Source organism: Oncorhynchus nerka, linkage group LG21 (assembly GCF_034236695.1).
Source record: "Oncorhynchus nerka isolate Pitt River linkage group LG21, Oner_Uvic_2.0, whole genome shotgun sequence".
NCBI lineage: Eukaryota > Metazoa > Chordata > Actinopteri > Salmoniformes > Salmonidae > Oncorhynchus > Oncorhynchus nerka.
In genome coordinates this window covers 12,614,172-12,630,917 of record NC_088416.1, presented here as the reverse complement: position 1 = coordinate 12,630,917, position 16,746 = coordinate 12,614,172, and the positions used below count along the sequence as shown (strand labels likewise).

Genomic DNA, 16,746 nt, shown 5'->3' with positions numbered 1-16,746 from the left:
TCCGGAAATGCCGGATAACAGCAAGCTACAAGAGGTGGGATCTGTTGTATTTGAAACAGCCAAAAGAACGGTGCCGTCCACTACTAGACACACATCGTCATCTGTTGACTTGAGTGCATAACGGAAAATATTTGTTTTATTTTCAGACAGAAAAGTGCATTGCTTTCAAACACTTAGATTCAGTTGACATTATGAAGCATACTGCGTACATATAGGCAAAGATGCATGTGTTGATTAATGCAAATTCGATTGAAACATTTAAACACACATTACATTGTTAAAACATATGACATTAATATAAGATGATGGTACATTAAGATTAAAAAAAGGTACACATATTAGCCTCTATTTTCTCATTTGCAAGTGTGTACATAGCTAATAAGGCTTTTATTATGTATTATTAGTAGACCTAAATTGTGTTTCTTATTCAAACATTGTAAGTCATGCATTTACGGGTCAATCCGTAATATACTCATAGCCATAATAAAGGCGTATAGTTAATAATAGTTAATAAAGGGCAAGTTACACAAAAAAAAACAGATTCTTAGTATGTTGTCTCAATGTTGGATTAATAAGGGCATAGTACCTTAAAATGTGTTCCCTATACAAAATGTGACCATATTTTTACTTGTACAAATATTGTCCAGAAATTACCTCTGGATAGAAAGGGCACACCTCTAATGCTGTACAGCCCAACAATCAAGTCCAAATTTGACAGAAACAAATAGCAACTAAACTTCAATATGAATAGCCTACTTCCAGCAATTGGTTTTTGATTTTAACCTATACCAATCTATTCTGGATCTAGTGTATGACTACCATAATGTGTAGTTGAAATATTTTGTAATTTGTGATGGAATTATATAGTTATTTTGTAATTTGTGTAGGCCTATCTCATAGAGATGGAAAGAGGTCTCATCTTTGTATCTGTGCCATTATGGTGTCTGTGACAGCATGGGCAGCGCCATTGAGTCTATCTCCATTTTAAAGGCCCAGTGCAGTCAACAATGTGATTCTTCTGTGTTTTGTATACATTTCCACAATATGAGGTTGGAATAATACTGTGAAATTGTCAAAAGTACGATGATGCCCTTTTAGTGTAAGAGCTGTTTTAAAAGACAACCTGAAATGTCTGCTTGTTTTGGTGGGATGACGTCACCAGGCGGTAAATTAGTTAATAGACCAATGAGAGAGTTCCAAACCTCTCTGCCAATAACAGCTGTTTTTCAGTTTTCCCCTCCCCCTCAGACCACTACCAGACAGTCCTAGCAAAATATTTACTTGAGACATTGCTCTTTGCTAAGAAGCTGAACCATTTTATTTGAATGATTTAAAAGATTTAGATGCACTATTGTAAAGTGGCTGTTCCACTGGATGTCTTAAGGTGAACGCACCAATTTGTAAGTCGCTCTGGATAAGAGCGTCTGCTAAATGACTTAAATGTAAATGTAAATGTAAATGAAAACACTCACAGTATGTTACTTAATTGCCAGAAAATTGCCAACTACTCATTGTAACCAAGATGGCATAGCAGTTCAGACGTCTTTTGTCCTCGTCTTGTCGTGTCCTGTATATATATATATTTACAACTTTTTTCACATACATTTTATTTTTATTTTCCATCAACTCATCTTCAAAACACTCTCCTGCAACCCGCCTCACCAATTTATATTTATAAAAAAGTATTATTTACCTCAAATCTGTAATCCTCCAAGAAGCTAGCCAGAAACTCCAAGAAGCTAGCCAGAAACTAGCCAGAAGCTAGCCAGGAGCTAGCCAGAAGCTAATCCAGAAGCTAATCAGAAGCTAGTTCAGAAGCTAGTTAGCTTCTTTACTGGCAAATCGTTAGTATTCAGCTAACCACGGTTTGTGGTCACCCTTTAGCTCGAAAATCTATCGCCAGTTTTGTACGGCGCAGCGCGGCTCGGAACGGAACATACCGGACCAATTTTTCTCTCCATGTCCCTGGATTTCAACTGCCCTCTGGACATTCATACCCGGATCTCACAGCTAGCTAGCTGCTATCCGTGTGACTATCGGCTTTCGTCGATTCCGGAGCGAACATCAATTATTCCGGAGCTAGCCAGCTCCGTCAATCACTCCTGAGTTCCATCAATCACTCCTGGGCTGCAGTCACCTATCCGGACCCGTTTTACTGCCTATGCGGAGCCCCACCGGGCCTTCACAACTGGACTGCCGACAATATCTACCCGAAGGAGATCCGGCTGGCTCCTCCGTCGCGACGTTACCTGAACAAGAGGGGTGGCTAACAACAGACCTCCATCCTATGCTACCGATGGCCTGGCTAGTTGTCTAAATCGCCGTGACCCCCAACCAACCTCTCCACTTACTGGACCCTTTTGATCACTCGACTAAGCATGCCTCTCCTTAATGTCAATATGTCTTGTCCATTGCTGTTCTGGTTAGTGTTTATTGGCTTATTTCACTGTAGAGCCTCTAGTCCTGCTCACTATACCTTATCCAACCTATTAGTTCCACCACCCACACATGCAATGACATCTCCTGGTTTCAATGATGTTTCTAGAGACAATATCTCTCTCTTCATCACTCAATACCTAGGTTTACCTCCACTGTATTCACATCCTACCATACCTTTATCTGTACATTATACCTTGATGCTATTTTATCGCCCCCAGAAACCTCCTTTTACTCTCTGTTCCAGACGTTCTAGACGACCAATTCTTATTGCTTTTAGCCGCACCCTTATTCTACACCTCCAATGTTCCTCTGGCGATGTAGAGGTGAATCCAGGCCCTGCAGTGCCTAGATCCACTCCTATTCCACAGGCGCTCTCTTTTGACGACTTCTGTAACCGTAATAGCCTTGGTTTCATGCATGTTAACATTAGAAGCCTCCTCCCTAAATTTGTTCTATTCACTGCTTTAGCACACTCTGCCAACCCGGATGTTCTAGCTGTGTCTGAATCCTGGCTTAGGAAGACCACCCAAAATTCAACATTTTTAATTCCAAACTACAATATTTTCAGACAAGATAGAACTGCCAAAGGGGGCGGTGTTGCAATCTACTGCAAAGATAGCCTGCAGAGTTCTGTCCTACTATCCAGGTCTGTACCTAAACAATTTGAACTTCTACTTTTAAAAATCCACCTCTCTAAAAACAAGTCTCTCACCGTTGCCGCCTGCTATAGACCACCCTCTGCCCCCAGCTGTGCTCTGGACACCATATGTGAACTGATTGCCCCCCATCTATCTTCAGGGCTCGTGCTGCTAGGCGACCTAAACTGGAACATGCTTAACACCCCAGCCATCCTACAATCTAAACTTGATGCCCTCAATCTCACACAAATTATCAATGAACCTACCAGGTACCTCCCCAAAGCCTTAAACACGGGCACCCTCATAGATATCATCCTAACCAACTTCCCCTCTAAATACACCTCTGCTGTCTTCAACCAAGACCTCAGCGATCACTGCCTCATTGCCTGCATCCGTAATGGGTCAGCGGTCAAACGACCTCCACTCATCACTGTAAAACGCTCCCTGAAACACGTCAGCACTGCACCCCCAACAGCAACTCGCCCAAGCCTTCCCCATTTCTCCTTCTCCCAAATCCATTCAGCCGATGTTCTGAAAGAGCTGCAAAATCTGGACCCCTACAAATCAGCCGGGCTAGACAATCTGGACCCTTTCTTTCTAAAATTATCTGCCGAAATTGTTGCCACCCCTATTACTAGCCTGTTCAACCTCTCTTTCGTGTCGTCTGAGATTCCCAAAGATTGGAAAGCAGCTGCGGTCATCCCCCTCTTCAAAGGGGGGGGACACTCTTGACCCAAACTGCTACAGACCTATATCTATCCTACCATGCCTTTTTAAGGTCTTCGAAAGCCAAGTCAACAAACAGATTACCGACCATTTCGAATCTCACCATACCTTCTCTGTCTTGCCGAGGTTCAGCTTGAGGTGGTGATCCGTCATCCACACTGATATGTCTGCCAGACATACAGAGATGCGATTCGCCACCTGGTCATCAGAAGGGGGAAAGGAGAAGATTAATTGTGTGTCGTCTGCATAGCAATGATAGGAGAGACCATGTGAGGTTATGACAGAGCCAAGTGACTTGGTGTATAGCGAGAATAGGAGAGGGCCTAGAACAGAGCCCTGGGGGACACCAGTGGTGAGAGCACGTGGTGTGGAGACGGATTCTCGCCGCGCCACCTGGTAGGAGCGACCTGTCAGGTAGGACGCAATCCAAGCGTGGGCCGCGCCGGAGATGCCCAACTCGGAGAGGGTGGAGAGGAGGATCTGATGGTTCACAGTATCGAAGGCAGCCGATAGGTCTAGAAGGATGAGAGCAGAGGAGAGAGAGTTAGCTTTAGCAGTGCGGAGCGCCTCCGTGATACAGAGAAGAGCAGTCTCAGTTGAATGACTAGTCTTGAAACCTGACTGATTTGGATCAAGAAGGTCATTCTGAGAGAGATAGCGGGAGAGCTGGCCAAGGACGGCACGTTCAAGAGTTTTGGAGAGAAAAGAAAGAAGGGATACTGGTCTGTAGTTGTTGACATCGGAGGGATCGAGTGTAGGTTTTTTCAGAAGGGGTGCAACTCTCGCTCTCTTGAAGATGGAAGGGACGTAGCCAGCGGTCAGGGATGAGTTGATGAGCGAGGTGAGGTAAGGGAGAAGGTCTCCGGAAATGGTCTGGAGAAGAGAGGAGGGGATAGGGTCAAGCGGGCAGGTTGTTGGGCGGCCGGCCGTCACAAGACGCGAGATTTCATCTGGAGAGAGAGGGGAGAAAGAGGTCAGAGCGCAGGGTAGGGCAGTGTGAGCAGAACCAGTGGTGTTGTTAGACTTAGCAAACGAGGATCGGATGTCGTCGACCTTCTTTTCAAAATGGTTGACGAAGTCATCTGCAGAGAGGGAGGAGGGGGGTGGAGGATTCAGGAGGGAGGAGAAGGTTGCAAAGAGCTTCCTAGGGTTAGAGGCAGATGCTTGGAATTTAGAGTGGTAGAAAGTGGCTTTAGCAGCAGAGAGAGAAGAGGAAAATGTAGAGAGGAGGGAGTGAAAGGATGTCAGGTCCGCAGGGAGGCGAGTTTTCCTCCATTTCCGCTCGGCTGCCCGGAGCCCTGTTCTGTGAGCTCGCAATGAGTCGTCGAGCCACGGAGCGGGAGGGGAGGACCGAGCCGGCCTGGAGGATAGGGGACATAGAGAGTCAAAGGATGCAGAAAGGGAGGAGAGGAGGGTTGAGGAGGCAGAATCAGGAGATAGGATGGAGAAGGTTTGAGCAGAGGGAAGAGATGATAGGATGGAAGAGGAGAGAGTAGCGGGGGAGAGAGAGCGAAGGTTGGGACGGCGCGATACCATCCGAGTAGGGGCAGTGTGGGAAGTGTTGGATGAGAGCGAGAGGGAAAAGGATACAAGGTAGTGGTCGGAGACTTGGAGGGGAGTTGCAATGAGGTTAGTGGAAGAACAGCATCTAGTAAAGATGAGGTCAAGCGTATTTCCTGCCTTGTGAGTAGGGGGGGAAGGTGGGAGGGTGAGGTCAAAAGAGGAGAGGAGTGGAAAGAAGGAGGCAGAGAGGAATGAGTCAAAGGTAGACGTGGGGAGGTTAAAGTCGCCCAGAACTGTGAGAGGTGAGCCGTCCTCAGGAAAGGAGCTTATCAAGGCATCAAGCTCATTGATGAACTCTCCGAGGGAACCTGGAGGGCGATAAATGATAAGGATGTTAAGCTTGAAAGGGCTGGTAACTGTGACAGCATGGAATTCAAAGGAGGCGATAGACAGATGGGTAAGGGGAGAAAGAGAGAATGACCACTTGGGAGAGATGAGGATCCCGGTGCCACCACCCCGCTGACCAGAAGCTCTCGGGGTGTGCGAGAACACGTGGGCAGACGAGAGAGAGCAGTAGGAGTAGCAGTGTTGTCTGTGGTGATCCATGTTTCCGTCAGTGCTAAGAAGTCGAGGGACTGGAGGGTGGCATAGGCTGAGATGAACTCTGCCTTGTTGGCCGCAGATCGGCAGTTCCAGAGGCTACCGGAGACCTGGAACTCCACGTGGGTCGTGCGCGCTGGGACCACCAGATTAGGGTGGCGCGGCCACGCGGTGTGTGGAGCGTTTGTATGGTCTGTGCAGAGAGGAGAGAACAGGGATAGACAGACACATAGTTGACAGGCTACACAAGAGGCTACGCTAATGCAAAGGAGATTGGAATGACAAGTGGACTACACGTCTCGAGTGTTCAGAAAGTTAAGCTTACGTAGCAAGAATCTTATTGACTAAAATGATTAAAATGATACAGTACTGCTGAAGTAGGCTAGCTGGCAGAGGCTGCGTTGTTGACTATGTAGGCTAGCTGGCAGTGTCTGCGTTGTTGACACTACACTAATCAAGTCGTTCCGTTGAGTGTAATAGTTTCTACTGTGCTACTGTGCTGCTATTCGGGGCTAGCTGGCTAGCTAGCAGTGTTGATTACGTTACGTTGCGTTAAAAGAACGACAATAGCTGGCTAGCTAACCTAGGAAATCGCTCAAGACTACACAATTATCTTTGATACAAAGACGGCTATGTAGCTAGCTATGTAGCTAGCTACGATCAAACAAATCAAGCCGTTGTACTGTAATGAAATGAAATGAAAAATGTGATACTACCTGTGGAGCGAAGCGAAATGCGACCGGATTGTTGAGTGTGGAAGTTCTGTTTGGTAGACGTTGGCTAGCTGTTGGCTAGCTAGCAGTGTCTCCTACGTTAAGGATGACAAATAGCTGGCTAGCTAACCTCGGTAAATTAAGATAATCACTCTAAAACTACACACTCTAAACTACACAATTATCTTGGATACGAAGACAGCAAAGACAACTATGTAGCTAGCTAACACTACACTAATCAAGTCGTTCAGTTGAGTGTAATAGTTGTGCTGCTAATCGGTAGACGGTGGACTAGCTAACGGTGGACGTTAGGTAGCTGGCTAGCTGCAGGGCAGTGTAGACTGCGTTAGGACGACGAAATACGATAATTACGCAATTATCTATGATACAAAGACGGCTATGTAGCTAGCTAAGAAGAAATTGCTAAGATTAGACAAATCAAACCGTTGCTAATCGGTAGACGGTGGACTAGCTAACGGTGGACGTTAGCTAGCTGGCTAGCTGCAGGGCAGTGTAGACTGCGTTAGGACGACGAAATACGATAATTACGCAATTATCTATGATACAAAGACGGCTATGTAGCTAGCTAAGAAGAAATTGCTAAGATTAGACAAATCAAACCGTTGCTAATCGGTAGACGGTGGACTAGCTAACGGTGGACGTTAGCTAGCTGGCTAGCTGCAGGGCAGTGTAGACTGCGTTAGGACGACGAAATACGATAATTACGCAATTATCTATGATACAAAGACGGCTATGTAGCTAGCTAAGAAGAAATTGCTAAGATTAGACAAATCAAACCGTTGTACTATAATGAAATGTAATGAAATGTAATACTACCTGCGGACCGAGTGCAGATGCGATCGCTCGCTCCAACCCGGAAGTCCACTCACCCTCCTGTAGGTTCACTCCAACCCTCATTTGCTCACATTGTATATAGACTTGTTTATACTGTATTATTGACTGTATGTTTGATTTACTCCATGTGTAACTCTGTGTCGTTGTATCTGTCGAACTGCTTTGCTTTATCTTGGCCAGGTCGCAATTGTAAATGAGAACTTGTTCTCAGCTTGCCTACCTGGTTAAATAAAGGTGAAATAAATAAATTTAAAAAATTGCTGCCTAGAAATAGGAGGATATTGAAATGAAAGCGGCTGCATTGGACCTTTTAAAGTAGTACATTTTCTTATTCTTTAGTGTTTGAAAAAAAAAGTGATTTAAGGCAATCTGCTGTGCAGGAGTCCTGAACCAAATATCGTGTGGCATTCATTTATTGTGGCCACAAGATGGCGTTGATATAGCTTAAATCCATTTACAAACCATAGCACCCTATTTGAAGAAGTAGACCATGCTCGAGGCAATGGCTGATCAGTTGACAACTTCAAAATGAGGGGATTCGATTAATGCCCCAGACCGTTGATTGTATTGGTTTTGGAACCTCCCAGGCGTGAGCCAGGCTCCCCGTTTTGGCCGACGGTGAAGTCTGCTCAAACAAACGTGACATAGGTTAAGCATGTGGAGTAATGAGTAGGATTCTGTGTTTTCACATGCAAAAGTAATTTCTTTATCTGCCTTCCCAATGAAAACCATTTTTTATTTTTATTTATTTGTATGTTTCTGAGCGATGCTGCCTTGTTGACAACATGACCGGAACAGATTACTGTTCGATTTGAGATCGGTTCTCCTCCCTCACCGCTTTTCCCCATTCACTTCACGTGCCATAGCCTGGTGCACTTAGTCGAACTCCCTCAATGGTGGAAGCCTTCAATGGCCATGTTCATTCTAAAACGTGTTGAGTCCTCTAATATCACTATGGCCTATCTAGAACACAACCATTCCCTGCGCAACATTAACGCACTGATGAAAGTCATTTGACTACTCACAGGCAGCATTGTGTAGGGGAATTGTATTCAAAGGTCGACAGAAGACAACGTGGATAAGAGAAAATTCCATTGTCTAAGGCGATAATTGTCCCAGGAAATGGAGCTGGAGATGTAGAGCGGTGCAATTGGTATTGCTGTGCCAAAAAAACAGATAAATAAGGTGCGCACTGGTAAAGTATAGGAAAGTCTAACAGCTTGCGCCTGCATGCTCCCCACACGATATGTGCATAATGTGGCTCTTATGATTTTGAAAACGTTTTAATGTAACGTTATTGATTACTCTGCTTGTTACATACATTTTGGGACTTTTAGAGTAATGATATGTAAACACCAAGAAGAATAAAACTTATAAATGCCTCATGAACTTAACTCTAGGAACCACTTGTTTTACTTTAACCAGAAGATACCTGATCCTACCTTTACACTTGTTTACGCTGAGCTGCAATGGGGTCAGAACGCTATCATGGTTACATTAAGAGAGCACGGAGCCAGGGCGAGAGATGGTACATCAAGAAGATTTAACTACTTATATTTTTCCTGAAAAACTGCCCTCTTTTCCCTCGTGCTAGCCAGCAGAAGCCACAGCAGCTATTATGGAATGGCAAGGTGGCTTTGAACAACAAAGAAGCTGATTGGCTGACACTGCTATTCCAAAATGGCTGCAGTGGCTACTGCTAGCTAGTATGATGACAAAAAGGGCAGTTTTCCAGGAACACTAGCACTATTTCAATATTCTCGATGGAGCAGTGTGGATAAAGGTCAAATTTGGAGTACAGCTGTATATGCCATTTCTGCATTGAAGTACGTTTTCCGACCCATATCTCACCCCAGCTCCATAGTGTCTTAATGTAACCATGATTGCGTTCCCGACCCCAGTGCAGCTCAGTGTAAACAAGAATAACTGTAGACTCAGTATCTTCTGGCAAGTTTTACTCCAATGTTTGTAGGCTAAGCAATGTAATGTAAACACTGTACAGCTTCAAAAACATGGTTAAAATGATCATTTTGTTCTCATGGCCAGCCCAATTCCCGATTTTTGTTTTAAACAGTGGCGGGGTCTGCTTTGTTTGAACTGCAGACGGCCCCTAATATGCGTATAAATTGACAGGATACTGCACAGATTATCATTGCCTGGGCTCACTCGGTTCGAATCCCGAGCCGAAAAGGTCTGTCTGTGCCCGTGAGCAAGGCCCTTAACCCAAATTGCCGGGCCCTTGTGGGCAGTTCGTGTGACATCATGGTTTCCTTTTGCTGTTCATGAGCGTACTCGTTGCATGTGGTACAGTTGCTGACAAAGTCTTTAATTTCTGCTTGCATGTTTGGCCAGTATAATGTTTCACGAGCCTGGCGGTAGCATGCATCACCTCCAACGTGACTGGAGTGTATGCGAGTAAGCATCTCTGGACGTAGTGATTTGGGAATAATGACCTTCTGACCTCTGAACAAGATGCCATTTTGCACGCTGATCTCATCTCGAAAGGTCCAGTATTCTCTCACTGTGAAAGGTGTCTCCTCTTTCAGGTATGGCCAACCTGCGAGAGCCATGGACTTCAGTGACTGTAGGCGTTCGTCCTTGTCAGTGTGTTGCCTTATCTGGGCTAGGCGGTGATCTGTGACGTTTAAGTAGTCTGCCTGATTGATCTGTTGAACATCTTGTTGTTCCTGCTGTAGCGAACAGATGGCCTGCCGCTGATAGACAGTGCCTCTGCCTGTACATTGTGTTGTTGCCCTGCTCAGTGTGTCGCTGATGTACATCTCTGGTCCTGGCTTGTAAATGACCTTCAGGCTGTAGTTTTGCAGAGTCAGGAGCATGCTTTGAAGCCTCTTGGGCGCGTTGAGGAGAGGTTTACTGAATATGGCAATGAGTGGTTTGTGGTCAGTTTCAGCGATGACCAGGTCTCGCCCATATAAGTAGTGATGGAATCGCTGGCAGGAGAAGACGATGCTGAGGCACTCTTTCTCAATTTGTGCATAGTTTTGTTCGGTGGGGGTGAGCGCTCTCGAGGCAAACGCAACGGGCTGGCCTTCCTGCATAAGGCAGCATCCAAGTCCCCTTTGGCTGGAGTCGCTCTGGATTGTGACAGGCTTCATGACGTCGTAGTAGCGCAACACTGGCATGGATGAAGCCAGAGATTTCATCTTCTGCACTGCGGTCTCGTGCTTGGGTAGCCAGTGCCATGGTGTATCTTTGTCCAGCAACCGGCGCAGAGGCTCACAGACTGCTGATAGGTGTGGCATGAACTTTGCAAGATAGTTTGCAAAGCCGATGAGACGCTGTACTCCTTTTGCATCAGACGGGTTTGGCATGTCGAGGATCGCTCTGATCTTGTCTGGGTCTGGCTTCAGGCCTTTTGCCGAGAGAATGTGGCCATGGAAGTGGACGTCTTTCACCTTGAACTGCAGCTTCTTCAGGCCAAGGCGAAGCTTAACTGATCGGCAGCGCTCCATCAGTGCCAGGAGCTTCACATCGTGGTCGCGTACTGCTTCTTCGTCTGTGTCACCACAGCCTACGATCAGGACATCATCTGCGATGGGTTCAATGCCCTTGAGCCCAGCCAGTAACTCGTGCTGCTTACGTTGGTATATCTCAGGCGCCACCGAGACACCAAACGGGAGCTTGAGCCAGCGTTTCCGACCCCAGGGGTCCAGAAGGTAGTCATGAGGCTGCTTTCTTCATCCAGCTTGCATTGAAGGAATGCATCTCGGGCATCCACCAAGGTGAAAATCCTGGCCTTGGGAAGCTTATAGAGGACATCCTCTAGTGTCGGCATGATGTAGTGGGATCGTTTCAGTGCTTGGTTCAGATGCTTTGGGTCGATGCAGACCCTCAGCTTCTCTGGTTTTTTCACTATGACCATATTGCTGATCCAGTCAGTTGGTTCAGTCACAGATGTCATGTGGCCATCGGCCTCATACTTGTCCAGCTGGGCCTTCACAGCCACTTTCATTGCAATGGGCACATTGCGAGGAGCACACTGGACTGGAGTGATGCTCTCATCCACTTCAAAGTGTACCTCCCCAGGCACTGATTCAACGGGCATGTTGAATACATCGTCATATCTGCTAAGTAGTTGTTCTTTGGACAGGGGTCCATGCTGGACATGATCCACAATGTGCAGGTCATTTGGTACAGTGAACTGCATCAGTCCCAGGCGTTCGCATGTAGAGCCTGAGAGGAGAGGATGTTGACTGGTTTTTACAATCTCAAACTCCAGCTTGTGTTTGCGTCCCCGAATAACACATTCGGTCTCAAAGGTGCCCATAGAGCTCATTAGCTCTCCTGAGTAGAGCTTTAGTCTAGTATCGCTGGGCAATAGATGTGTGTCAGGTGTCAGATTGATTTTGTCTTTGTAGCTCATTACGTTGCATGTAGCACCAGAATCCAGTTGACATTGTTGTTGCTTGTTGTGTAATCGTAGTGTCACAAACCATTTCTTCCCTCTTGAGTGTACAGCCCCAATGGATTCATGCATGTAAATGTCACTTTCACTTTTCAGCTCTGAACATTGAATGACATCATCAACACAGTGAATCTTGCCCTCACTCACCCTTCTTTTGCTTTTGAGACACACTTTTGCAAAATGATTATTAGTTCCACAAGCTCTGCATGGTTTTCCGTAGGCAGGGCAGTGCTCTTTGCCACGTGTGTGTGTATTCCCACAGTATTTACATGCTACGGGGCTCTCTGTGTTCACCGTTCGTGGTGAATTGCTCTGCCTCGATTGATTTAGTCTGAATGTCTGCCTAGCAACAGCGTGAACGGTATCAACGTCGGAGTGTGGGGTTTCGATTTCCATTGCTCTCATTCTCATGTCAGTGACTTCAGCAGTGCGGCACATTTCAATGGCAGTTACTAATGTTAAGTCTCTCTCTCTCAGTAGACGCCGGCGTGTATCCTCATTTGCAATTCCCAGCACTATTTTGTCACGAATCAATTCATCTTTCAATCCCCCGTATTCACAAGTGGCGGATTTCTCTCTCAAACGGGTTACAAAGTTGTGTACTGACTCACCCTCTTCCTGTTTACAGCTTCCGAAAACGAACCGCTCATAAATTACGTTTCTGGCGGGTTTGAAGTAATTCTCCAATGCATCCAATATAGCCTTTGCATCACACTGTTGACGTGCTGTGAGGGTGAGATTGTGCCGGTAGATATGCCTGCATTCGCTGCCCATTAAACTCCTCAGAGTTGCCGCTTGTACCTCGTTGGGTTTCTCATGTAGACCGGTCGCCAGCGCATAGTCCTCGAATTCATCCCTGAAGTTGTCCCAATTAGTATTCCAGTCCCCTGTGAGAACCATGGGATTTGGTGGCGGAATGTTCGCTGCCATAGCAATGGAATATGAGATTTCTTTGCCTTCAGTCATCGACGTAGGTAGTGATGCTAGCTAGGCAGCTAACAACGAGTGCATCAGTGTTGTGAGTAGGAAACGGCGTGTGTTCGCATATGGAACGTAACTGCGCCTATACTGTACTTAGCTACAAAAATAACAAACGTGTGTTATCCGAGCCACTTCGGACACCATGTTTCAGTATGATATGTTAGATAAAGGAATAACGACAGATACCAATGTTAGGTTCAATAGCCTTGTTTGTGCATTGTACGAATGGCTACAACTGGAGTCCCGGGGAACAGTCCGGCTAGTCGATTACCTATCAACTAGACTCCGTAACAGGTGTCTCGTGGAGTTGGGATTTAAAAAATAATCATCAAATTCACACATGTATAAAATACACACCAAATAATTTATTATTATATTCAGGTGACAGCTTACCACAAATGCCTATATTCCTCACATATCACATTATAAACTAGCCTAGATTCCTCAGATATCACATTGTTAGCTAGCTCTATACAGAGCCCTGCATTTTGGATGAGTGGATATCCTCCATACAGGGTTCTAATTGACAAGTGCAATGCATGGAAGAGATACGGGTCTCTGATTGTTCTGGCAATTATCCCATAGAAACTTCATTCGGAGGAAGAATGTTTGATATGCTTTTTACATTTGTATGACATATGATGGAAGAGTATGATGGACTATGTCTAGATTTGGAAATAAAACATTTCACATTAATTTATTAAACATTCAAAATATTAAATGTGAATATCTCAAAAGTACCCTTTTTTGATTTTGTACATTTTTAGACAATTTTTTAAACAATATACTCTACAAGTACATCACATTTTCAGTGGGTGCTCTGCTACTTTTGAAGTTATGGCACATTGAATGGGGGAAATGGATTCAAAGGGAAATTCCTCTGCTGGTGATTTGCTGAAATATGACATATGTCAATTTCTATGGGTCATATCTTCAAAAGTAGCAAAGCAACCACTCTGGAAATGTGACTGGTTTGAAGAATATATTGTTCCAAACAATGTCTAACAATAAGCTATATCAAAAAGGGTACTTTTGAGATATTCATATTAATATTTTCAATGTTGAATAAATGTATGTGAAAAATGTCATTTCAAAATGTTGACATACTCCATGTTTCAGAGCACACTGAGGAGTATAATGGCTGTATCATGTGCGGATCACAGATCATAGGGTCTTACAAGAGGTATAGGTCTAAAAAAGGGCCTAAAAATGCCACTTTCATCATGCTTTTCTCAGAAATGGTTTGTGATACAAATGTTGAGAAACATGCCTGACCCAGGTTTGTAGAATGAAGTTCAGGATTTAAATCCATTCATTTTGGGCCTCCAATTTCATTACTGTCAGGTGCTAGTACTGTATTTTCTATTTTTCTAGTGACAGCCAGAGAGAGCATATGGCTGCCATTCATGCAGGAGGAGCTCGAATGTGACGAGGAGAATGTCATCATTGGCCACAGCTCTGGGGCAGCTGCAGCAATGAGGTAGGATAGACATTAAAGACTGAGTAATATTGCTCATGCAAAATACTCTTCCTTTTTGTTTGAAGTGACTATACCTAACTTTGAGGTACCATGCAGGTATGCAGAGACGCACAAAGTGTTTGGCCTCATTCTGGTGGGTGCCTATACTTCCGACCTGGGAGATGAGAGAGAGAGTGGTGAGTTTACAGATTTCTTACCAGTGTCACTTCCAATTAACTGCAACAGCCACTTTTCTAATTTGATTCTGGCATTCAGATTGGATTAAACCTTAGAATTGGATATTTCAAAACTGAAAAATGTGATTCTGATCATTTGGTGTGTAGTGATGGAAAATCTGGATAATCTTGATCCCACTGGAAGGGTGGATTTATAAAGGTATTATAATAGAGACATTTCAGAGAAATTAAAAAAAAGATAATTTCCATTATGTTAAATTAACTGCAGTGCAGGTATGTGGTCAGTTGTTGTATTGAGAAGTGTCAAATAAAAGCATGTACTTACAAGTGATGAGAGAAGCAAGCTCCATTTATATTAATATCTTTATACATATAGTTTAGTAATCTGTAGTAACATTACCCGTCCGGTACATGGCCTTTTCAAAGCACTGAAAATACAGATTTTGTGATGTTGAGATTTTAATATCTGGATCCGAATGACCCTTATCCAACCATTTTCTTGCTCAAAATTACCCAGGTTGATCTGATCCTGGATTTCAAAATAGGGGGTTAAAGAATCCAGATCATTATGAAAAACTGGACCCAGGTGGTTAGACTAGCCTAGTGTTCATTTCTGAATTGGGATACAAGAGCGCCACAGAAAAGCTACAGTCAATAGTGTTCCTAAATCCAGTTTAATGTAAATCACCACTCACCAGTCGTTTATCCATCCCCCACCTCGAGTCACTGAAACGGTGGACGCATCCCAGGTTGCCTATATTGCAGTCAGGTTGTGCAGATTATCATATCGTAAATCATATTGAAGTAATTGCTTTAATGTACAACTCCATTTCCTCATTAGTAGAGATCTGAGACCAATCAGATCTGTATCCGATCACTGCAAATGTGGAAGTAGAATTGAATGATCTCATGATCTGCGACTGCAATGTAAGCAGTTTGGAACACATCCGTTAGGTCTCCCTGTATATCTCTTCACTCGGGATATTTTAGCCGGCCATTGGGGAGTGGGAGCAAATGAGAAGAAACGTTGGGCACATTGTTCAGTTTGGCTCCAAGGATGACCCCTTCCTGCCTTGGGAGGAGCATAAAGTTGTGGCTGAGAGCTTGGGTGCGGAGCTGCACAAGTACATAGAACAAGGACACTTCCAGAACACAATTCCCTGAGCTCATTGACACAGTGAGAAAGCTGAGGGCAGCTGCTTAAAAAGCAGCAGAGTTGGCCGCCATTTGAATATGACACACAATGAGGACGATAGCCCAATTACGATTCTCTGTTCAGTTGCTCCCTTCACTATGTGTCCCTCTGGGGAATCCTCACGTGGACCCTTATGATTACGATATGGATATTCCAATTCATCAAGTGGAGTTCAAATGTCATCAAAGTGCTTATCTTTTGCTCCATTACTTTGAGGGCTCTATGGAAGACTCGCCAGTTTTGATTCACCTGTGTTTCCATCCGTTTGAAAGAGTTTCAAGCAAATATTTTAAGATTCACCCATATGCACATTTTACGGACAGCCGTGAGTTTCCATCAAACTGGCTTCTTGCGAATAAAATGCTGTATAATGATGTTTTTAGAACTAATAAAACAGAAGTTATATGTATTTCCATCCCTTAACTATGTTGATGGTTTTAGCACAAAAAGTCTGCGACAAACAGCATGTGTGCCCACGTTGGCCTTGGCGCTTGCGCTCTAACAGAATATACAGACAAATCATTAGGGTAATCACTTGCACATGCTAACATCAAACTCATGTATAAAAACACATGCTATTGGGACCCTTCAATCCAACACTGCCAAACAGGAATAAAACTGATTACAGTGATCTAGTGTACCCAAATGATCTACTTCATACCACTCAAATCAAATCAAATCAAAACTCCTTTTCTTCAATCAGATTGAGATCCACATAAGGCCTTCAGAGTCATGAAGGAACATACCACAGCCAGCCTTACCAGATCCCTGTGGATCTGAGCAAAAAGCCCTCTGAGATACTTCATATTCCCAACAATCTTCCAAGATTACAAGCATGGGATTGTCTGAAGCACTACCCTTCAATCTGTAAACAAGGGTTTTGTAGCATCGTCATAACACTCAGTCTATAAGAGTTGCCTCGAGTGATCTGTTCTTGCAGACACACATTTTGATTGCAAACACGTTACACTAACAGCTTTAGTTTGAGATATGTTACCTTCTTCAGTGTTATTG

The 16,746-nt window shown here is 44.4% G+C and overlaps 1 pseudogene; it reads left to right on the top strand.

Annotated features, from left to right (window-relative positions):
* Positions 1–7: 7 nt before the first annotated feature.
* Positions 8–15,797, top strand: LOC115103475 (serine hydrolase RBBP9-like; annotated as a pseudogene).
* The last annotated feature ends 949 nt before the right edge of the window (positions 15,798–16,746 follow it).